Genomic DNA, 23,944 nt, shown 5'->3' on the forward strand with positions numbered 1-23,944 from the left:
GTTAGGGTTGCTATTAGGGTTAGGGTTAGGGATGAATACCCATTGGAGATCAAGATATTCTTCAATAACTTTTATTCTGTAGGTCATAGAGACTTGGAAGTTGGTTCCATCTCCACTAAAGTGGCTATGCCCGATCCATTGGGACCATCCCCGCACTTCTACGACCTTCGGAAATGGTGAAACCACCAAATCTATAAAAAAAAGTACAAGATATTTTTGAATAACTTTTTTTCTGAAAGTCCTAGAGACTTGTGCATTTCAAGATTTATAAAGGGTGGCCTGCCAAGCAACCACACCGAATTTCAGCACGTTTCGAGCAAGCAGCGCGGAGTTATTCCAATTAATCCCTAATATGGGTTAGGGTTGCAGTTAGGGTTAGGGTTGCAATTAGGGTTAGGGTTAGGGTTGTGATTAGGGTTAGGGTTAGGGTTGCTATTAGGGTTAGGGTTAGGGATGAATACCCATTGGAGATCAAGATATTCTTCAATAACTTTTTTTCTGTAGGTCATAGAGACTTGGAAGTTGGTTCCATCTCCACTAATGTGGCTATGCCCGATCCATTGGTACCACCCCCGAGCTTCTACGACCTTTGGAAGGGGTAGGGTTAGGGTTGTGATTAGTGTTTGATTTTTTGGTTGTGATTAGGGTTAGGGTTAGGGATGAAAACCTATAGGAGTTCAAGATATTCTTCAATAACTTTTTTTCTGAAGGTCATAGAGACTTGGAAGTTGGTTCCATCTCCACTAAAGTGGCTATGCCCGATCCATTGGGACCATCCCCGCACTTCTACGACCTTCGGAAATGGTGAAACCACCAAATCTATAAAAAAAAAGTACAAGATATTTTTGAATAACTTTTTTTCTGAAAGTCCTAGAGACTTGTGCATTTCATGATTTATAAAGGGTGGCCTGCCACGCAACCACACCGAATTTCAGCACGTTTCGAGCAAGCAGCGCGGAGTTATTCCAATTAATCCCTAATATGGGTTAGGGTTGCAGTTAGGGTTAGGGTTGCAATTAGGGTTAGGGTTAGGGTTGTGATTAGGGTTAGGGTTAGGGTTGCTATTAGGGTTAGGGTTAGGGATGAATACCCATTGGAGATCAAGATATTCTTCAATAACTTTTTTTCTGTAGGTCATAGAGACTTGGAAGTTGGTTCCATCTCCACTAATGTGGCTATGCCCGATCCATTGGTACCACCCCCGAGCTTCTACGACCTTTGGAAGGGGTAGGGTTAGGGTTGTGATTAGTGTTTGATTTTTTGGTTGTGATTAGGGTTAGGGTTAGGGATGAAAACCTATAGGAGTTCAAGATATTCTTCAATAACTTTTTTTCTGAAGGTCATAGAGACTTGGAAGTTGGTTCCATCTCCACTAAAGTGGCTATGCCCGATCCATTGGGACCATCCCCGCACTTCTACGACCTTCGGAAATGGTGAAACCACCAAATCTATAAAAAAAAAGTACAAGATATTTTTGAATAACTTTTTTTCTGAAAGTCCTAGAGACTTGTGCATTTCATGATTTATAAAGGGTGGCCTGCCACGCAACCACACCAAATTTCAGCACGTTTCGAGCAAGCAGCGCGGAGTTATTCCAATTAATCCCTAATATGGGTTAGGGTTGCAGTTAGGGTTAGGGTTGCAATTAGGGTTAGGGTTAGGGTTGTGATTAGGGTTAGGGTTAGGGTTGCTATTAGGGTTAGGGTTAGGGATGAATACCCATTGGAGATCAAGATATTCTTCAATAACTTTTATTCTGTAGGTCATAGAGACTTGGAAGTTGGTTCCATCTCCACTAAAGTGGCTATGCCCGATCCATTGGGACCATCCCCGCACTTCTACGACCTTCGGAAATGGTGAAACCACCAAATCTATAAAAAAAAGTACAAGATATTTTTGAATAACTTTTTTTCTGAAAGTCCTAGAGACTTGTGCATTTCAAGATTTATAAAGGGTGGCCTGCCAAGCAACCACACCGAATTTCAGCACGTTTCGAGCAAGCAGCGCGGAGTTATTCCAATTAATCCCTAATATGGGTTAGGGTTGCAGTTAGGGTTAGGGTTGCAATTAGGGTTAGGGTTAGGGTTGTGATTAGGGTTAGGGTTAGGGTTGCTATTAGGGTTAGGGTTAGGGATGAATACCCATTGGAGATCAAGATATTCTTCAATAACTTTTTTTCTGTAGGTCATAGAGACTTGGAAGTTGGTTCCATCTCCACTAATGTGGCTATGCCCGATCCATTGGTACCACCCCCGAGCTTCTACGACCTTTGGAAGGGGTAGGGTTAGGGTTGTGATTAGTGTTTGATTTTTTGGTTGTGATTAGGGTTAGGGTTAGGGATGAAAACCTATAGGAGTTCAAGATATTCTTCAATAACTTTTTTTCTGAAGGTCATAGAGACTTGGAAGTTGGTTCCATCTCCACTAAAGTGGCTATGCCCGATCCATTGGGACCATCCCCGCACTTCTACGACCTTCGGAAATGGTGAAACCACCAAATCTATAAAAAAAAAGTACAAGATATTTTTGAATAACTTTTTTTCTGAAAGTCCTAGAGACTTGTGCATTTCATGATTTATAAAGGGTGGCCTGCCACGCAACCACACCGAATTTCAGCACGTTTCGAGCAAGCAGCGCGGAGTTATTCCAATTAATCCCTAATATGGGTTAGGGTTGCAGTTAGGGTTAGGGTTGCAATTAGGGTTAGGGTTAGGGTTGTGATTAGGGTTAGGGTTAGGGTTGCTATTAGGGTTAGGGTTAGGGATGAATACCCATTGGAGATCAAGATATTCTTCAATAACTTTTTTTCTGTAGGTCATAGAGACTTGGAAGTTGGTTCCATCTCCACTAATGTGGCTATGCCCGATCCATTGGTACCACCCCCGAGCTTCTACGACCTTTGGAAGGGGTAGGGTTAGGGTTGTGATTAGTGTTTGATTTTTTGGTTGTGATTAGGGTTAGGGTTAGGGATGAAAACCTATAGGAGTTCAAGATATTCTTCAATAACTTTTTTTCTGAAGGTCATAGAGACTTGGAAGTTGGTTCCATCTCCACTAAAGTGGCTATGCCCGATCCATTGGGACCATCCCCGCACTTCTACGACCTTCGGAAATGGTGAAACCACCAAATCTATAAAAAAAAAGTACAAGATATTTTTGAATAACTTTTTTTCTGAAAGTCCTAGAGACTTGTGCATTTCATGATTTATAAAGGGTGGCCTGCCACGCAACCACACCAAATTTCAGCACGTTTCGAGCAAGCAGCGCGGAGTTATTCCAATTAATCCCTAATATGGGTTAGGGTTGCAGTTAGGGTTAGGGTTGCAATTAGGGTTAGGGTTAGGGTTGTGATTAGGGTTAGGGTTAGGGTTGCTATTAGGGTTAGGGTTAGGGATGAATACCCATTGGAGATCAAGATATTCTTCAATAACTTTTATTCTGTAGGTCATAGAGACTTGGAAGTTGGTTCCATCTCCACTAAAGTGGCTATGCCCGATCCATTGGGACCATCCCCGCACTTCTACGACCTTCGGAAATGGTGAAACCACCAAATCTATAAAAAAAAGTACAAGATATTTTTGAATAACTTTTTTTCTGAAAGTCCTAGAGACTTGTGCATTTCAAGATTTATAAAGGGTGGCCTGCCAAGCAACCACACCGAATTTCAGCACGTTTCGAGCAAGCAGCGCGGAGTTATTCCAATTAATCCCTAATATGGGTTAGGGTTGCAGTTAGGGTTAGGGTTGCAATTAGGGTTAGGGTTAGGGTTGTGATTAGGGTTAGGGTTAGGGTTGCTATTAGGGTTAGGGTTAGGGATGAATACCCATTGGAGATCAAGATATTCTTCAATAACTTTTTTTCTGTAGGTCATAGAGACTTGGAAGTTGGTTCCATCTCCACTAATGTGGCTATGCCCGATCCATTGGTACCACCCCCGAGCTTCTACGACCTTTGGAAGGGGTAGGGTTAGGGTTGTGATTAGTGTTTGATTTTTTGGTTGTGATTAGGGTTAGGGTTAGGGATGAAAACCTATAGGAGTTCAAGATATTCTTCAATAACTTTTTTTCTGAAGGTCATAGAGACTTGGAAGTTGGTTCCATCTCCACTAAAGTGGCTATGCCCGATCCATTGGGACCATCCCCGCACTTCTACGACCTTCGGAAATGGTGAAACCACCAAATCTATAAAAAAAAAGTACAAGATATTTTTGAATAACTTTTTTTCTGAAAGTCCTAGAGACTTGTGCATTTCATGATTTATAAAGGGTGGCCTGCCACGCAACCACACCGAATTTCAGCACGTTTCGAGCAAGCAGCGCGGAGTTATTCCAATTAATCCCTAATATGGGTTAGGGTTGCAGTTAGGGTTAGGGTTGCAATTAGGGTTAGGGTTAGGGTTGTGATTAGGGTTAGGGTTAGGGTTGCTATTAGGGTTAGGGTTAGGGATGAATACCCATTGGAGATCAAGATATTCTTCAATAACTTTTATTCTGTAGGTCATAGAGACTTGGAAGTTGGTTCCATCTCCACTAAAGTGGCTATGCCCGATCCATTGGGACCATCCCCGCACTTCTACGACCTTCGGAAATGGTGAAACCACCAAATCTATAAAAAAAAGTACAAGATATTTTTGAATAACTTTTTTTCTGAAAGTCCTAGAGACTTGTGCATTTCAAGATTTATAAAGGGTGGCCTGCCAAGCAACCACACCGAATTTCAGCACGTTTCGAGCAAGCAGCGCGGAGTTATTCCAATTAATCCCTAATATGGGTTAGGGTTGCAGTTAGGGTTAGGGTTGCAATTAGGGTTAGGGTTAGGGTTGTGATTAGGGTTAGGGTTAGGGTTGCTATTAGGGTTAGGGTTAGGGATGAATACCCATTGGAGATCAAGATATTCTTCAATAACTTTTTTTCTGTAGGTCATAGAGACTTGGAAGTTGGTTCCATCTCCACTAATGTGGCTATGCCCGATCCATTGGTACCACCCCCGAGCTTCTACGACCTTTGGAAGGGGTAGGGTTAGGGTTGTGATTAGTGTTTGATTTTTTGGTTGTGATTAGGGTTAGGGTTAGGGATGAAAACCTATAGGAGTTCAAGATATTCTTCAATAACTTTTTTTCTGAAGGTCATAGAGACTTGGAAGTTGGTTCCATCTCCACTAAAGTGGCTATGCCCGATCCATTGGGACCATCCCCGCACTTCTACGACCTTCGGAAATGGTGAAACCACCAAATCTATAAAAAAAAAGTACAAGATATTTTTGAATAACTTTTTTTCTGAAAGTCCTAGAGACTTGTGCATTTCATGATTTATAAAGGGTGGCCTGCCACGCAACCACACCGAATTTCAGCACGTTTCGAGCAAGCAGCGCGGAGTTATTCCAATTAATCCCTAATATGGGTTAGGGTTGCAGTTAGGGTTAGGGTTGCAATTAGGGTTAGGGTTAGGGTTGTGATTAGGGTTAGGGTTAGGGTTGCTATTAGGGTTAGGGTTAGGGATGAATACCCATTGGAGATCAAGATATTCTTCAATAACTTTTATTCTGTAGGTCATAGAGACTTGGAAGTTGGTTCCATCTCCACTAAAGTGGCTATGCCCGATCCATTGGGACCATCCCCGCACTTCTACGACCTTCGGAAATGGTGAAACCACCAAATCTATAAAAAAAAGTACAAGATATTTTTGAATAACTTTTTTTCTGAAAGTCCTAGAGACTTGTGCATTTCAAGATTTATAAAGGGTGGCCTGCCAAGCAACCACACCGAATTTCAGCACGTTTCGAGCAAGCAGCGCGGAGTTATTCCAATTAATCCCTAATATGGGTTAGGGTTGCAGTTAGGGTTAGGGTTGCAATTAGGGTTAGGGTTAGGGTTGTGATTAGGGTTAGGGTTAGGGTTGCTATTAGGGTTAGGGTTAGGGATGAATACCCATTGGAGATCAAGATATTCTTCAATAACTTTTTTTCTGTAGGTCATAGAGACTTGGAAGTTGGTTCCATCTCCACTAATGTGGCTATGCCCGATCCATTGGTACCACCCCCGAGCTTCTACGACCTTTGGAAGGGGTAGGGTTAGGGTTGTGATTAGTGTTTGATTTTTTGGTTGTGATTAGGGTTAGGGTTAGGGATGAAAACCTATAGGAGTTCAAGATATTCTTCAATAACTTTTTTTCTGAAGGTCATAGAGACTTGGAAGTTGGTTCCATCTCCACTAAAGTGGCTATGCCCGATCCATTGGGACCATCCCCGCACTTCTACGACCTTCGGAAATGGTGAAACCACCAAATCTATAAAAAAAAAGTACAAGATATTTTTGAATAACTTTTTTTCTGAAAGTCCTAGAGACTTGTGCATTTCATGATTTATATAGGGTGGCCTGCCACGCAACCACACCGAATTTCAGCACGTTTCGAGCAAGCAGCGCGGAGTTATTCCAATTAATTCCTAATATGGGTTAGGGTTGCAATTAGGGTTAGGGTTAGGGTTGCAATTAGGGTTAGGGTTAGGGTTGTGATTAGGGTTAGGGTTAGGGTTGCTATTAGGGTTAGGGATGAATACCCATTGGAGATCAAGATATTCTTGAATAACTTTTTTTCTGTAGGTCATAGAGACTTGGAAGTTGGTTCCATCTCCACTAATGTGGCTATGCCCGATCCATTGGTACCACCCCCGAGCTTCTACGACCTTTGGAAGGGGTAGGGTTAGGGTTGTGATTAGTGTTTGATTTTTTGGTTGTGATTAGGGTTAGGGTTAGGGATGAAAACCTATAGGAGTTCAAGATATTCTTCAATAACTTTTTTTCTGAAGGTCATAGAGACTTGGAAGTTGGTTCCATCTCCACTAAAGTGGCTATGCCCGATCCATTGGGACCATCCCCGCACTTCTACGACCTTCGGAAATGGTGAAACCACCAAATCTATAAAAAAAAAGTACAAGATATTTTTGAATAACTTTTTTTCTGAAAGTCCTAGAGACTTGTGCATTTCATGATTTATATAGGGTGGCCTGCCACGCAACCACACCGAATTTCAGCACGTTTCGAGCAAGCAGCGCGGAGTTATTCCAATTAATTCCTAATATGGGTTAGGGTTGCAATTAGGGTTAGGGTTAGGGTTGCAATTAGGGTTAGGGTTAGGGTTGTGATTAGGGTTAGGGTTAGGGTTGCTATTAGGGTTAGGGATGAATACCCATTGGAGATCAAGATATTCTTGAATAACTTTTTTTCTGTAGGTCATAGAGACTTGGAAGTTGGTTCCATCTCCACTAATGTGGCTATGCCCGATCCATTGGTACCACCCCCGAGCTTCTACGACCTTTGGAAGGGGTAGGGTTAGGGTTGTGATTAGTGTTTGATTTTTTGGTTGTGATTAGGGTTAGGGTTAGGGATGAAAACCTATAGGAGTTCAAGATATTCTTCAATAACTTTTTTTCTGAAGGTCATAGAGACTTGGAAGTTGGTTCCATCTCCACTAAAGTGGCTATGCCCGATCCATTGGGACCATCCCCGCACTTCTACGACCTTCGGAAATGGTGAAACCACCAAATCTATAAAAAAAAAGTACAAGATATTTTTGAATAACTTTTTTTCTGAAAGTCCTAGAGACTTGTGCATTTCATGATTTATATAGGGTGGCCTGCCACACAACCACACCGAATTTCAGCACGTTTCGAGCAAGCAGCGCGGAGTTATTCCAATTAATTCCTAATATGGGTTAGGGTTGCAATTAGGGTTAGGGTTAGGGTTGCAATTAGGGTTAGGGTTAGGGTTGTGATTAGGGTTAGGGTTAGGGTTGCTATTAGGGTTAGGGATGAATACCCATTGGAGATCAAGATATTCTTCAATAACTTTTTTTCTGTAGGTCATAGAGACTTGGAAGTTGGTTCCATCTCTACTAATGTGGCTATGCCCGATCCATTGGTACCACCCCCGAGCTTCTACGACCTTTGGAAGGGGTAGGGTTAGGGTTGTGATTAGTGTTTGATTTTTTGGTTGTGATTAGGGTTAGGGTTAGGGATGAAAACCTATAGGAGTTCAAGATATTCTTCAATAACTTTTTTTCTGAAGGTCATAGAGACTTGGAAGTTGGTTCCATCTCCACTAAAGTGCCTATGCCCGATCCATTGGGACCATCCCCGCACTTCTACGACCTTCGGAAATGGTGAAACCACCAAATCTATAAAAAAAAGTACAAGATATTTTTGAATAACTTTTTTTCTGAAAGTCCTAGAGACTTGTGCATTTCAAGATTTATAAAGGGTCGCCTGCCAAGCAACCACACCGAATTTCAGCACGTTTCGAGCAAGCAGCGCGGAGTTATTCCAATTAATCCCTAATATGGGTTAGGGTTGCAGTTAGGGTTAGGGTTGCAATTAGGGTTAGGGTTAGGGTTGTGATTAGGGTTAGGGTTAGGGTTGTGATTAGGGTTAGGGTTAGGGTTGCTATTAGGGTTAGGGTTAGGGATGAATACCCATTGGAGATCAAGATATTCTTCAATAACTTTTTTTCTGTAGGTCATAGAGACTTGGAAGTTGGTTCCATCTCCACTAATGTGGCTATGCCCGATCCATTGGTACCACCCCCAAGCTTCTACGACCTTTGGAAGGGGTAGGGTTAGGGTTGTGATTAGTGTTTGATTTTTTGGTTGTGATTAGGGTTAGGGTTAGGGATGAAAACCTATAGGAGTTCAAGATATTCTTCAATAACTTTTTTTCTGAAGGTCATAGAGACTTGGAAGTTGGTTCCATCTCCACTAAAGTGGCTATGCCCGATCCATTGGGACCATCCCCGCACTTCTACGACCTTCGGAAATGGTGAAACCACCAAATCTATAAAAAAAAAGTACAAGATATTTTTGAATAACTTTTTTTCTGAAAGTCCTAGAGACTTGTGCATTTCATGATTTATATAGGGTGGCCTGCCACGCAACCACACCGAATTTCAGCACGTTTCGAGCAAGCAGCGCGGAGTTATTCCAATTAATTCCTAATATGGGTTAGGGTTGCAATTAGGGTTAGGGTTAGGGTTGCAATTAGGGTTAGGGTTAGGGTTGTGATTAGGGTTAGGGTTAGGGTTGCTATTAGGGTTAGGGATGAATACCCATTGGAGATCAAGATATTCTTGAATAACTTTTTTTCTGTAGGTCATAGAGACTTGGAAGTTTGTTCCATCTCCACTAATGTGGCTATGCCCGATCCATTGGTACCACCCCCGAGCTTCTACGACCTTTGGAAGGGGTAGGGTTAGGGTTGTGATTAGTGTTTGATTTTTTGGTTGTGATTAGGGTTAGGGTTAGGGATGAAAACCTATAGGAGTTCAAGATATTCTTCAATAACTTTTTTTCTGAAGGTCATAGAGACTTGGAAGTTGGTTCCATCTCCACTAAAGTGCCTATGCCCGATCCATTGGGACCATCCCCGCACTTCTACGACCTTCGGAAATGGTGAAACCACCAAATCTATAAAAAAAAGTACAAGATATTTTTGAATAACTTTTTTTCTGAAAGTCCTAGAGACTTGTGCATTTCAAGATTTATAAAGGGTCGCCTGCCAAGCAACCACACCGAATTTCAGCACGTTTCGAGCAAGCAGCGCGGAGTTATTCCAATTAATCCCTAATATGGGTTAGGGTTGCAGTTAGGGTTAGGGTTGCAATTAGGGTTAGGGTTAGGGTTGTGATTAGGGTTAGGGTTAGGGTTGCTATTAGGGTTAGGGTTAGGGATGAATACCCATTGGAAATCAAGATATTCTTCAATAACTTTTTTTCTGTAGGTCATAGAGACTTGGAAGTTGGTTCCATGTCCACTAATGTGGCTATGCCCGATCCATTGGTACCACCCCCGAGCTTCTACGACCTTTGGAAGGGGTAGGGTTAGGGTTGTGATTAGTGTTTGATTTTTTGGTTGTGATTAGGGTTAGGGTTAGGGATGAAAACCTATAGGAGTTCAAGATATTCTGCAATAACTTTTTTTCTGAAGGTCATAGAGACTTGGAAGTTGGTTCCATCTCCACTAAAGTGCCTATGCCCGATCCATTGGGACCATCCCCGCACTTCTACGACCTTCGGAAATGGTGAAACCACCAAATCTATAAAAAAAAGTACAAGATATTTTTGAATAACTTTTTTTCTGAAAGTCCTAGAGACTTGTGCATTTCATGATTTATAAAGGATGGCCTGCCACGCAACCACACCGAATTTCAGCACGTTTCGAGCAAGCAGCGCGGAGTTATTCCAATTAATTCCTAATATGGGTTAGGGTTGCAATTAGGGTTAGGGTTAGGGTTGCAATTAGGGTTAGGGTTAGGGTTGTGATTAGGGTTAGGGTTAGGGATGAATACCCATTGGAGATCAAGATATTCTTCAATAACTTTTTTTCTGTAGGTCATAGAGACTTGGAAGTTGGTTCCATGTCCACTAATGTGGCTATGCCCGATCCATTGGTACCACCCCCGAGCTTCTACGACCTTTGGAAGGGGTAGGGTTAGGGTTGTGATTAGTGTTTGATATTTTGGTTGTGATTAGGGTTAGGGTTAGGGATGAAAACCTACAGGAGTTCAAGATATTCTTCAATAACTTTTTTTCTGAAGGTCATAGAGACTTGGAAGTTGGTTCCATCTCCACTAAAGTGCCTATGCCCGATCCATTGGGACCATCCCCGCACTTCTACGACCTTCGGAAATGGTGAAACCACCAAATCTATAAAAAAAAGTACAAGATATTTTTGAATAACTTTTTTTCTGAAAGTCCTAGAGACTTGTGCATTTCATGATTTATAAAGGGTGACCTGCCACGCAACCACACTGAATTTCAGCACGTTTCGAGCAAGCAGCGCAGAGTTATTCCAATTAATCCCTAATATGGGTTAGGGTTGCAGTTAGGGTTAGGGTTGCAATTAGGGTTAGGGTTAGGGTTGTGATTAGGGTTAGGGTTAGGGTTGCTATTAGGGTTAGGGTTAGGGATGAATACCCATTGGAAATCAAGATATTCTTCAATAACTTTTTTTCTGTAGGTCATAGAGACTTGGAAGTTGGTTCCATGTCCACTAATGTGGCTATGCCCGATCCATTGGTACCACCCCCGAGCTTCTACGACCTTTGGAAGGGGTAGGGTTAGGGTTGTGATTAGTGTTTGATTTTTTGGTTGTGATTAGGGTTAGGGTTAGGGATGAAAACCTATAGGAGTTCAAGATATTCTTCAATAACTTTTTTTCTGAAGGTCATAGAGACTTGGAAGTTGGTTCCATCTCCACTAAAAAGGCTATGCCCGATCCATTGGGACCATCCCCGCACTTCTACGACCTTCGGAAATGGTGAAACCACCAAATCTATAAAAAAAAGTACAAGATATTTTTGAATAACTTTTTTTCTGAAAGTCCTAGAGACTTGTGCATTTCATGATTTATAAAGGGTGGCCTGCCACGCAACCACACCGAATTTCAGCACGTTTCGAGCAAGCAGCGCGGAGTTATTCCAATTAATTCCTAATATGGGTTAGGGTTGCAATTAGGGTTAGGGTTAGGGTTGCAATTAGGGTTAGGGTTAGGGTTGTGATTAGGGTTAGGGTTAGGGATGAATACCCATTGGAGATCAAGATATTCTTCAATAACTTTTTTTCTGTAGGTCATAGAGACTTGGAAGTTGGTTCCATGTCCACTAATGTGGCTATGCCCGATCCATTGGTACCACCCCCGAGCTTCTACGACCTTTGGAAGGGGTAGGGTTAGGGTTGTGATTAGTGTTTGATATTTTGGTTGTGATTAGGGTTAGGGTTAGGGATGAAAACCTACAGGAGTTCAAGATATTCTTCAATAACTTTTTTTCTGAAGGTCATAGAGACTTGGAAGTTGGTTCCATCTCCACTAAAGTGGCTATGCCCGATCCATTGGGACCATCCCCGCACTTCTACGACCTTCGGAAATGGTGAAACCACCAAATCTATAAAAAAAAGTACAAGATATTTTTGAATAACTTTTTTTCTGAAAGTCCTAGAGACTTGTGCATTTCATGATTTATAAAGGGTGCCCTGCCACGCAACCACACTGAATTTCAGCACGTTTCGAGCAAGCAGCGCAGAGTTATTCCAATTAATCCCTAATATGGGTTAGGGTTGCAGTTAGGGTTAGGGTTGCAATTAGGGTTAGGGTTAGGGTTGTGATTAGGGTTAGGGTTAGGGTTGCTATTAGGGTTAGGGTTAGGGATGAATACCCATTGGAGATCAAGATATTCTTCAATAACTTTTTTTCTGTAGGTCATAGAGACTTGGAAGTTGGTTCCATGTCCACTAATGTGGCTATGCCCGATCCATTGGTACCACCCCCGAGCTTCTACGACCTTTGGAAGGGGTAGGGTTAGGGTTGTGATTAGTGTTTGATATTTTGGTTGTGATTAGGGTTAGGGTTAGGGATGAAAACCTACAGGAGTTCAAGATATTATTCAATAACTTTTTTTCTGAAGGTCATAGAGACTTGGAAGTTGGTTCCATCTCCACTAAAGTGACTATGCCCGATCCATTGGGACCATCCCCGCACTTCTACGACCTTCGGAAATGGTGAAACCACCAAATCTATAAAAAAAAGTACAAGATATTTTTGAATAACTTTTTTTCTGAAAGTCCTAGAGACTTGTGCATTTCAAGATTTATAAAGGGTCGCCTGCCAAGCAACCACACCGAATTTCAGCACGTTTCGAGCAAGCAGCGCGGAGTTATTCCAATTAATCCCTAATATGGGTTAGGGTTGCAGTTAGGGTTAGGGTTGCAATTAGGGTTAGGGTTAGGGTTGTGATTAGGGTTGTGATTAGGGTTAGGGTTAGGGTTGCTATTAGGGTTAGGGTTAGGGATGAATACCCATTGGAGATCAAGATATTCTTCAATAACTTTTTTTCTGTAGGTCATAGAGACTTGGAAGTTGGTTCCATCTCCACTAAAGTGCCTATGCCCGATCCATTGGGACCATCCCCGCACTTCTACGACCTTCGGAAATGGTGAAACCACCAAATCTATAAAAAAAAGTACAAGATATTTTTGAATAACTTTTTTTCTGAAAGTCCTAGAGACTTGTGCATTTCATGATTTATAAAGGGTCGCCTGCCAAGCAACCACACCGAATTTCAGCACGTTTCGAGCAAGCAGCGCGGAGTTATTCCAATTAATCCCTAATATGGGTTAGGGTTGCAGTTAGGGTTAGGGTTGCAATTAGGGTTAGGGTTAGGGTTGTGATTAGGGTTAGGGTTAGGGTTGCTATTAGGGTTAGGGTTAGGGATGAATACCCATTGGAGATCAAGATATTCTTCAATAACTTTTTTTCTGTAGGTCATAGAGACTTGGAAGTTGGTTCCATCTCCACTAATGTGGCTATGCCCGATCCATTGGTACCACCCCCGAGCTTCTACGACCTTTGGAAGGGGTAGGGTTAGGGTTGTGATTAGTGTTTGATTTTTTGGTTGTGATTAGGGTTAGGGTTAGGGATGAAAACCTATAGGAGTTCAAGATATTCTTCAATAACTTTTTTTCTGAAGGTCATAGAGACTTGGAAGTTGGTTCCATCTCCACTAAAGTGGCTATGCCCGATCCATTGGGACCATCCCCGCACTTCTACGACCTTCGGAAATGGTGAAACCACCAAATCTATAAAAAAAAAGTACAAGATATTTTTGAATAACTTTTTTTCTGAAAGTCCTAGAGACTTGTGCATTTCATGATTTATATAGGGTGGCCTGCCACGCAACCACACCGAATTTCAGCACGTTTCGAGCAAGCAGCGCGGAGTTATTCCAATTAATTCCTAATATGGGTTAGGGTTGCAATTAGGGTTAGGGTTAGGGTTGCAATTAGGGTTAGGGTTAGGGTTGTGATTAGGGTTAGGGTTAGGGTTGCTATTAGGGTTAGGGATGAATACCCATTGGAGATCAAGATATTCTTGAATAACTTTTTTTCTGTAGGTCATAGAGACTTGGAAGTTGGTTCCATCTCCACTAATGTGGCTATGCCCGATCCATTGGTACCACCCCCGAGCTTCTACGACCTTTGGAAGGGGTAGGGTTAGGGTTGTGATTAGTGTTTGATTTTTTGGTTGTGATTAGGGTTAGGGTTAGGGATGAAAACCTATAGGAGTTCAAGATATTCTTCAATAACTTTTTTTCTGAAGGTCATAGAGACTTGGAAGTTGGTTCCATCTCCACTAAAGTGCCTATGCCCGATCCATTGGGACCATCCCCGCACTTCTACGACCTTCGGAAATGGTGAAACCACCAAATCTATAAAAAAAAAGTACAAGATATTTTTGAATAACTTTTTTTCTGAAAGTCCTAGAGACTTGTGCATTCCATGATTTATATAGGGTGGCCTGCCACGCAACCACACCGAATTTCAGCACGTTTCGAGCAAGCAGCGCGGAGTTATTCCAATTAATTCCTAATATGGGTTAGGGTTGCAATTAGGGTTAGGGTTAGGGTTAGGGTTGTGATTAGGGTTAGGGTTAGGGTTGCTATTAGGGTTAGGGATGAATACCCATTGGAGATCAAGATATTCTTGAATAACTTTTTTTCTGTAGGTCATAGAGACTTGGAAGTTGGTTCCATCTCCACTAATGTGGCTATGCCCGATCCATTGGTACCACCCCCGAGCTTCTACGACCTTTGGAAGGGGTAGGGTTAGGGTTGTGATTAGTGTTTGATTTTTTGGTTGTGATTAGGGTTAGGGTTAGGGATGAAAACCTATAGGAGTTCAAGATATTCTTCAATAACTTTTTTTCTGAAGGTCATAGAGACTTGGAAGTTGGTTCCATCTCCACTAAAGTGCCTATGCCCGATCCATTGGGACCATCCCCGCACTTCTACGACCTTCGGAAATGGTGAAACCACCAAATCTATAAAAAAAAGTACAAGATATTTTTGAATAACTTTTTTTCTGAAAGTCCTAGAGACTTGTGCATTTCATGATTTATATAGGGTGGCCTGCCACGCAACCACACCGAATTTCAGCACGTTTCGAGCAAGCAGCGCGGAGTTATTCCAATTAATTCCTAATATGGGTTAGGGTTGCAATTAGGGTTAGGGTTAGGGTTGCAATTAGGGTTAGGGTTAGGGTTGTGATTAGGGTTAGGGTTAGGGTTGCTATTAGGGTTAGGGATGAATACCCATTGGAGATCAAGATATTCTTGAATAACTTTTTTTCTGTAGGTCATAGAGACTTGGAAGTTGGTTCCATCTCCACTAATGTGGCTATGCCCGATCCATTGGTACCACCCCCGAACTTCTACGACCTTTGGAAGGGGTAGGGTTAGGGTTGTGATTAGTGTTTGATTTTTTGGTTGTGATTAGGGTTAGGGTTAGGGATGAAAACCTATAGGAGTTCAAGATATTCTTCAATAACTTTTTTTCTGAAGGTCATAGAGACTTGGAAGTTGGTTCCATCTCCACTAAAGTGCCTATGCCCGATCCATTGGGACCATCCCCGCACTTCTACGACCTTCGGAAATGGTGAAACCACCAAATCTATAAAAAAAAAGTACAAGATATTTTTGAATAACTTTTTTTCTGAAAGTCCTAGAGACTTGTGCATTTCATGATTTATATAGGGTGGCCTGCCACGCAACCACACCGAATTTCAGCACGTTTCGAGCAAGCAGCGCGGAGTTATTCCAATTAATTCCTAATATGGGTTAGGGTTGCAATTAGGGTTAGGGTTAGGGTTGCAATTAGGGTTAGGGTTAGGGTTGTGATTAGGGTTAGGGTTAGGGTTGCTATTAGGGTTAGGGATGAATACCCATTGGAGATCAAGATATTCTTGAATAACTTTTTTTCTGTAGGTCATAGAGACTTGGAAGTTGGTTCCATCTCCACTAATGTGGCTATGCCCGATCCATTGGTACCACCCCCGAGCTTCTACGACCTTTGGAAGGGGTAGGGTTAGGGTTGTGATTAGTGTTTGATTTTTTGGTTGTGATTAGGGTTAGGGTTAGGGATGAAAACCTATAGGAGTTCAAGATATTCTTCAATAACTTTTTTTCTGAAGGTCATAGAGACTTGGAAGTTGGTTCCATCTCCACTAAAGTGCCTATGCCCGATCCATTGGGACCATCCCCGCACTTCTACGACCTTCGGAAATGGTGAAACCACCAAATCTATAAAAAAAAGTACAAGATATTTTTGAATAACTTTTTTTCTGAAAGTCCTAGAGACTTGTGCATTTCATGATTTATATAGGGTGGCCTGCCACGCAACCACACCGAATTTCAGCACGTTTCGAGCAAGCAGCGCGGAGTTATTCCAATTAATTCCTAATATGGGTTAGGGTTGCAATTAGGGTTAGGGTTAGGGTTGCAATTAGGGTTAGGGTTAGGGTTGTGATTAGGGTTAGGGTTAGGGTTGCTATTAGGGTTAGGGATGAATACCCATTGGAGATCAAGATATTCTTGAATAACTTTTTTTCTGTAGGTCATAGAGACTTGGAAGTTGGTTCCATCTCCACTAATGTGGCTATGCCCGATCCATTGGTACCACCCCCGAGCTTCTACGACCTTTGGAAGGGGTAGGGTTAGGGTTGTGATTAGTGTTTGATTTTTTGGTTGTGATTAGGGTTAGGGTTAGGGATGAAAACCTATAGGAGTTCAAGATATTCTTCAATAACTTTTTTTCTGAAGGTCATAGAGACTTGGAAGTTGGTTCCATCTCCACTAAAGTGGCTATGCCCGATCCATTGGGACCATCCCCGCACTTCTACGACCTTCGGAAATGGTGAAACCACCAAATCTATAAAAAAAAAGTACAAGATATTTTGGAATAACTTTTTTTCTGAAAGTCCTAGAGACTTGTGCATTTCATGATTTATATAGGGTGGCCTGCCACGCAACCACACCGAATTTCAGCACGTTTCGAGCAAGCAGCGCGGAGTTATTCCAATTAATTCCTAATATGGGTTAGGGTTGCAATTAGGGTTAGGGTTAGGGTTGCAATTAGGGTTAGGGTTAGGGTTGTGATTAGGGTTAGGGTTAGGGTTGCTATTAGGGTTAGGGATGAATACCCATTGGAGATCAAGATATTCTTGAATAACTTTTTTTCTGTAGGTCATAGAGACTTGGAAGTTGGTTCCATCTCCACTAATGTGGCTATGCCCGATCCATTGGTACCACCCCCGAGCTTCTACGACCTTTGGAAGGGGTAGGGTTAGGGTTGTGATTAGTGTTTGATTTTTTGGTTGTGATTAGGGTTAGGGTTAGGGATGAAAACCTATAGGAGTTCAAGATATTCTTCAATAACTTTTTTTCTGAAGGTCATAGAGACTTGGAAGTTGGTTCCATCTCCACTAAAGTGCCTATGCCCGATCCATTGGGACCATCCCCGCACTTCTACGACCTTCGGAAATGGTGAAACCACCAAATCTATAAAAAAAAGTACAAGATATTTTTGAATAACTTTTTTTCTGAAAGTCCTAGAGACTTGTGCATTTCAAGATTTATAAAGGGTCGCCTGCCAAGCAACCACACCGAATTTCAGCACATTTCGAGCAAGCAGCGCGGAGTTATTCCAATTAATCCCTAATATGGGTTAGGGTTGCAGTTAGGGTTAGGGTTGCAATTAGGGTTAGGGTTAGGGTTGTGATTAGGGTTAGGGTTAGGGTTGTGATTAGGGTTAGGGTTAGGGTTGCTATTAGGGTTAGGGTTAGGGATGAATACCCATTGGAGATCAAGATATTCTTCAATAACTTTTTTTCTGTAGGTCATAGAGACTTGGAAGTTGGTTCCATCTCCACTAATGTGGCTATGCCCGATCCATTGGTACCACCCCCGAGCTTCTACGACCTTTGGAAGGGGTAGGGTTAGGGTTGTGATTAGTGTTTGATTTTTTGGTTGTGATTAGGGTTAGGGTTAGGGATGAAAACCTATAGGAGTTCAAGATATTCTTCAATAACTTTTTTTCTGAAGGTCATAGAGACTTGGAAGTTGGTTCCATCTCCACTAAAGTGGCTATGCCCGATCCATTGGGACCATCCCCGCACTTCTACGACCTTCGGAAATGGTGAAACCACCAAATCTATAAAAAAAAAGTACAAGATATTTTTGAATAACTTTTTTTCTGAAAGTCCTAGAGACTTGTGCATTTCATGATTTATATAGGGTGGCCTGCCACGCAACCACACCGAATTTCAGCACGTTTCGAGCAAGCAGCGCGGAGTTATTCCAATTAATTCCTAATATGGGTTAGGGTTGCAATTAGGGTTAGGGTTAGGGTTGCAATTAGGGTTAGGGTTAGGGTTGTGATTAGGGTTAGGGTTAGGGTTGCTATTAGGGTTAGGGATGAATACCCATTGGAGATCAAGATATTCTTGAATAACTTTTTTTCTGTAGGTCATAGAGACTTGGAAGTTGGTTCCATCTCCACTAATGTGGCTATGCCCGATCCATTGGTACCACCCCCGAGCTTCTACGACCTTTGGAAGGGGTAGGGTTAGGGTTGTGATTAGTGTTTGATTTTTTGGTTGTGATTAGGGTTAGGGTTAGGGATGAAAACCTATAGGAGTTCAAGATATTCTTCAATAACTTTTTTTCTGAAGGTCATAGAGACTTGGAAGTTGGTTCCATCTCCACTAAAGTGCCTATGCCCGATCCATTGGGACCATCCCCGCACTTCTACGACCTTCGGAAATGGTGAAACCACCAAATCTATAAAAAAAAGTACAAGATATTTTTGAATAACTTTTTTTCTGAAAGTCCTAGAGACTTGTGCATTTCAAGATTTATAAAGGGTCGCCTGCCAAGCAACCACACCGAATTTCAGCACGTTTCGAGCAAGCAGCGCGGAGTTATTCCAATTAATCCCTAATATGGGTTAGGGTTGCAGTTAGGGTTAGGGTTGCAATTAGGGTTAGGGTTAGGGTTGTGATTAGGGTTAGGGTTAGGGTTGTGATTAGGGTTAGGGTTAGGGTTGCTATTAGGGTTAGGGTTAGGGATGAATACCCATTGGAGATCAAGATATTCTTCAATAACTTTTTTTCTGTAGGTCATAGAGACTTGGAAGTTGGTTCCATCTCCACTAATGTGGCTATGCCCGATCCATTGGTACCACCCCCGAGCTTCTACGACCTTTGGAAGGGGTAGGGTTAGGGTTGTGATTAGTGTTTGATTTTTTGGTTGTGATTAGGGTTAGGGTTAGGGATGAAAACCTATAGGAGTTCAAGATATTCTTCAATAACTTTTTTTCTGAAGGTCATAGAGACTTGGAAGTTGGTTCCATCTCCACTAAAGTGGCTATGCCCGATCCATTGGGACCATCCCCGCACTTCTACGACCTTCGGAAATGGTGAAACCACCAAATCTATAAAAAAAAAGTACAAGATATTTTGGAATAACTTTTTTTCTGAAAGTCCTAGAGACTTGTGCATTTCATGATTTATATAGGGTGGCCTGCCACGCAACCACACCGAATTTCAGCACGTTTCGAGCAAGCAGCGCGGAGTTATTCCAATTAATTCCTAATATGGGTTAGGGTTGCAATTAGGGTTAGGGTTGCAATTAGGGTTAGGGTTAGGGTTGTGATTAGGGTTAGGGTTAGGGTTGTGATTAGGGTTAGGGTTAGGGTTGCTATTAGGGTTAGGGTTAGGGATGAATACCCATTGGAGATCAAGATATTCTTCAATAACTTTTTTTCTGTAGGTCATAGAGACTTGGAAGTTGGTTCCATCTCCACTAATGTGGCTATGCCCGATCCATTGGTACCACCCCCGAGCTTCTACGACCTTTGGAAGGGGTAGGGTTAGGGTTGTGATTAGTGTTTGATTTTTTGGTTGTGATTAGGGTTAGGGTTAGGGATGAAAACCTATAGGAGTTCAAGATATTCTTCAATAACTTTTTTTCTGAAGGTCATAGAGACTTGGAAGTTGGTTCCATCTCCACTAAAGTGGCTATGCCCGATCCATTGGGACCATCCCCGCACTTCTACGACCTTCGGAAATGGTGAAACCACCAAATCTATAAAAAAAAAGTACAAGATATTTTTGAATAACTTTTTTTCTGAAAGTCCTAGAGACTTGTGCATTTCATGATTTATATAGGGTGGCCTGCCACGCAACCACACCGAATTTCAGCACGTTTCGAGCAAGCAGCGCGGAGTTATTCCAATTAATTCCTAATATGGGTTAGGGTTGCAATTAGGGTTAGGGTTAGGGTTGCAATTAGGGTTAGGGTTAGGGTTGTGATTAGGGTTAGGGTTAGGGTTGCTATTAGGGTTAGGGATGAATACCCATTGGAGATCAAGATATTCTTGAATAACTTTTTTTCTGTAGGTCATAGAGACTTGGAAGTTGGTTCCATCTCCACTAATGTGGCTATGCCCGATCCATTGGTACCACCCCCGAGCTTCTACGACCTTTGGAAGGGGTAGGGTTAGGGTTGTGATTAGTGTTTGATTTTTTGGTTGTGATTAGGGTTAGGGTTAGGGATGAAAACCTATAGGAGTTCAAGATATTCTTCAATAACTTTTTTTCTGAAGGTCATAGAGACTTGGAAGTTGGTTCCATCTCCACTAAAGTGCCTATGCCCGATCCATTGGGACCATCCCCGCACTTCTACGACCTTCGGAAATGGTGAAACCACCAAATCTATAAAAAAAAGTACAAGATATTTTTGAATAACTTTTTTTCTGAAAGTCCTAGAGACTTGTGCATTTCAAGATTTATAAAGGGTCGCCTGCCAAGCAACCACACCGAATTTCAGCACGTTTCGAGCAAGCAGCGCGGAGTTATTCCAATTAATCCCTAATATGGGTTAGGGTTGCAGTTAGGGTTAGGGTTGCAATTAGGGTTAGGGTTAGGGTTGTGATTAGGGTTAGGGTTAGGGTTGTGATTAGGGTTAGGGTTAGGGTTGCTATTAGGGTTAGGGTTAGGGATGAATACCCATTGGAGATCAAGATATTCTTCAATAACTTTTTTTCTGTAGGTCATAGAGACTTGGAAGTTGGTTCCATCTCCACTAATGTGGCTATGCCCGATCCATTGGTACCACCCCCGAGCTTCTACGACCTTTGGAAGGGGTAGGGTTAGGGTTGTGATTAGTGTTTGATTTTTTGGTTGTGATTAGGGTTAGGGTTAGGGATGAAAACCTATAGGAGTTCAAGATATTCTTCAATAACTTTTTTTCTGAAGGTCATAGAGACTTGGAAGTTGGTTCCATCTCCACTAAAGTGGCTATGCCCGATCCATTGGGACCATCCCCGCACTTCTACGACCTTCGGAAATGGTGAAACCACCAAATCTATAAAAAAAAAGTACAAGATATTTTGGAATAACTTTTTTTCTGAAAGTCCTAGAGACTTGTGCATTTCATGATTTATATAGGGTGCCCTGCCACGCAACCACACCGAATTTCAGCACGTTTCGAGCAAGCAGCGCGGAGTTATTCCAATTAATTCCTAATATGGGTTAGGGTTGCAATTAGGGTTAGGGTTAGGGTTGCAATTAGGGTTAGGGTTAGGGTTGTGATTAGGGTTAGGGTTAGGGTTGCTATTAGGGTTAGGGATGAATACCCATTGGAGATCAAGATATTCTTGAATAACTTTTTTTCTGTAGGTCATAGAGACTTGGAAGTTGGTTCCATCTCCACTAATGTGGCTATGCCCGATCCATTGGTACCACCCCCGAGCTTCTACGACCTTTGGAAGGGGTAGGGTTAGGGTTGTGATTAGTGTTTGATTTTTTGGTTGTGATTAGGGTTAGGGTTAGGGATGAAAACCTATAGGAGTTCAAGATATTCTTCAATAACTTTTTTTCTGAAGGTCATAGAGACTTGGAAGTTGGTTCCATCTCCACTAAAGTGCCTATGCCCGATCCATTGGGACCATCCCCGCACTTCTACGACCTTCGGAAATGGTGAAACCACCAAATCTATAAAAAAAAGTACAAGATATTTTTGAATAACTTTTTTTCTGAAAGTCCTAGAGACTTGTGCATTTCAAGATTTATAAAGGGTCGCCTGCCAAGCAACCACACCGAATTTCAGCACGTTTCGAGCAAGCAGCGCGGAGTTATTCCAATTAATCCCTAATATGGGTTAGGGTTGCAGTTAGGGTTAGGGTTGCAATTAGGGTTAGGGTTAGGGTTGTGATTAGGGTTAGGGTTAGGGTTGTGATTAGGGTTAGGGTTAGGGTTGCTATTAGGGTTAGGGTTAGGGATGAATACCCATTGGAGATCAAGATATTCTTCAATAACTTTTTTTCTGTAGGTCATAGAGACTTGGAAGTTGGTTCCATCTCCACTAATGTGGCTATGCCCGATCCATTGGTACCACCCCCGAGCTTCTACGACCTTTGGAAGGGGTAGGGTTAGGGTTGTGATTAGTGTTTGATTTTTTGGTTGTGATTAGGGTTAGGGTTAGGGATGAAAACCTATAGGAGTTCAAGATATTCTTCAATAACTTTTTTTCTGAAGGTCATAGAGACTTGGAAGTTGGTTCCATCTCCACTAAAGTGGCTATGCCCGATCCATTGGGACCATCCCCGCACTTCTACGACCTTCGGAAATGGTGAAACCACCAAATCTATAAAAAAAAAGTACAAGATATTTTGGAATAACTTTTTTTCTGAAAGTCCTAGAGACTTGTGCATTTCATGATTTATATAGGGTGGCCTGCCACGCAACCACACCGAATTTCAGCACGTTTCGAGCAAGCAGCGCGGAGTTATTCCAATTAATTCCTAATATGGGTTAGGGTTGCAATTAGGGTTAGGGTTAGGGTTGCAATTAGGGTTAGGGTTAGGGTTGTGATTAGGGTTAGGGTTAGGGTTGCTATTAGGGTTAGGGATGAATACCCATTGGAGATCAAGATATTCTTGAATAACTTTTTTTCTGTAGGTCATAGAGACTTGGAAGTTGGTTCCATCTCCACTAATGTGGCTATGCCCGATCCATTGGTACCACCCCCGAGCTTCTACGACCTTTGGAAGGGGTAGGGTTAGGGTTGTGATTAGTGTTTGATTTTTTGGTTGTGATTAGGGTTAGGGTTAGGGATGAAAACCTATAGGAGTTCAAGATATTCTTCAATAACTTTTTTTCTGAAGGTCATAGAGACTTGGAAGTTGGTTCCATCTCCACTAAAGTGCCTATGCCCGATCCATTGGGACCATCCCCGCACTTCTACGACCTTCGGAAATGGTGAAACCACCAAATCTATAAAAAAAAGTACAAGATATTTTTGAATAACTTTTTTTCTGAAAGTCCTAGAGACTTGTGCATTTCATGATTTATATAGGGTGGCCTGCCACGCAACCACACCGAATTTCAGCACGTTTCGAGCAAGCAGCGCGGAGTTATTCCAATTAATTCCTAATATGGGTTAGGGTTGCAATTAGGGTTAGGGTTAGGGTTGCAATTAGGGTTAGGGTTAGGGTTGTGATTAGGGTTAGGGTTAGGGTTGCTATTAGGGTTAGGGATGAATACCCATTGGAGATCAAGATATTCTTGAATAACTTTTTTTCTGTAGGTCATAGAGACTTGGAAGTTGGTTCCATCTCCACTAATGTGGCTATGCCCGATCCATTGGTACCACCCCCGAGCTTCTACGACCTTTGGAAGGGGTAGGGTTAGGGTTGTGATTAGTGTTTGATTTTTTGGTTGTGATTAGGGTTAGGGTTAGGGATGAAAACCTATAGGAGTTCAAGATATTCTTCAATAACTTTTTTTCTGAAGGTCATAGAGACTTGGAAGTTGGTTCCATCTCCACTAAAGTGGCTATGCCCGATCCATTGGGACCATCCCCGCACTTCTACGACCTTCGGAAATGGTGAAACCACCAAATCTATAAAAAAAAAGTACAAGATATTTTGGAATAACTTTTTTTCTGAAAGTCCTAGAGACTTGTGCATTTCATGATTTATATAGGGTGGCCTGCCACGCAACCACACCGAATTTCAGCACGTTTCGAGCAAGCAGCGCGGAGTTATTCCAATTAATTCCTAATATGGGTTA

This window comes from Paralichthys olivaceus, chromosome 16 (assembly GCF_024713975.1).
Source record: "Paralichthys olivaceus isolate ysfri-2021 chromosome 16, ASM2471397v2, whole genome shotgun sequence".
Lineage (NCBI taxonomy): Eukaryota > Metazoa > Chordata > Actinopteri > Pleuronectiformes > Paralichthyidae > Paralichthys > Paralichthys olivaceus.